The sequence below is a fragment of the Otolemur garnettii genome, unplaced genomic scaffold (genome assembly GCF_000181295.1).
Source record: "Otolemur garnettii isolate 467f Iridium unplaced genomic scaffold, OtoGar3 scaffold00001, whole genome shotgun sequence".
Classification (NCBI taxonomy): Eukaryota; Metazoa; Chordata; class Mammalia; order Primates; family Galagidae; genus Otolemur; species Otolemur garnettii.
The window spans coordinates 71,963,065-71,964,084 of record NW_003852396.1 but is presented as its reverse complement, the minus strand read 5'-3'; the positions used below and the strand labels follow the sequence as shown (position 1 = coordinate 71,964,084).

Genomic DNA, 1,020 nt, shown 5'->3' with positions numbered 1-1,020 from the left:
GCACCCTTAAACTCTTGGGCTCAAGTGATTCTCTTGTCTCAGCCTCCCAAGTAGCTGGGACTACAGGCGCCTGCCTCAATGCAGGGCTATTTTTAGAGATGGGGTCTTACTCTGGCTCAGGCAATCCACCCACCTCGGCCTCCCAGAGTGCTAGGATTATAAGCGTGAGCCCCCAGGTCTGGCCTATATTTTGTATTTCCTCTTCTCCATTGTCATCTTTTCTTCTTCCTCTTCACTTTCTTCCTCAGAACAACTAATTTTACGTTCCACCCCAACAAATTCTTCCTATATTCTATATGAACTAGTGAAAATGTCCTCATCATTTCCTTTAAAATCTGACACTATGAGTTCTTCTATCTCAGCTACTGACAAATTACATTGCCTCTTTGCCATATTTGTCTCTGTGTCATGAGAAAAAAAGTAAGTCATTGCTTGACATAAAGGGATTTACAGAATTATCAGAATCTGTAAATTGTGTCATGAGAAAATCAGAGAATTACAGAATCTGTATTTTCAGTGATATGAACCTTGATCTTCACCAAACACAAATATACTGTTTACTAACTTCACCATGAAAACACTTAGAAAAAAAATAGAACTTTTCCTGGAAAACATACTGCAACCCATCACTGGCAATAAGAAGTAACCAGAACTGCTGATCCAAAAGTACTGATATGCAGAAGTTTCATGGATGGGTGGATAAGGGTCTTTGACCCTTATCAAAAGTCTTGATCGGGGTATGTTGGCTCACACCTGTAATCCTAACACTCTGGGAGGCTGAAGCCAGTGGATCACTTGAGCTTCAAGAGTTCAAGACCAGCTTGAACAAGAGTGAGACCCTGTCTCTACTAAAAAACAGAAAAACTAGCCAGGTGTAGTGGTGCACACATGTAGTCCCAGCTACTTGGAAGGCTGAGGCAAGAGGATTGCTCAAGCCCAAGACTTTGAGGTTATTGTGAATTACACCACAGCACCTTACCCAGAGCAACAGAGACTCTATCTCAAAAAAAAAAAAAAAAA

At 41.2% G+C, this 1,020-nt stretch overlaps 1 protein-coding gene across 1 annotated transcript in view; it reads left to right on the top strand.

Annotated features, from left to right (window-relative positions):
• Nucleotides 1-1,020, top strand: part of CKAP5 (cytoskeleton associated protein 5) — a 144,593-nt gene that overhangs the window by 80,486 nt on the left and 63,087 nt on the right. The window lies entirely within an intron of this gene.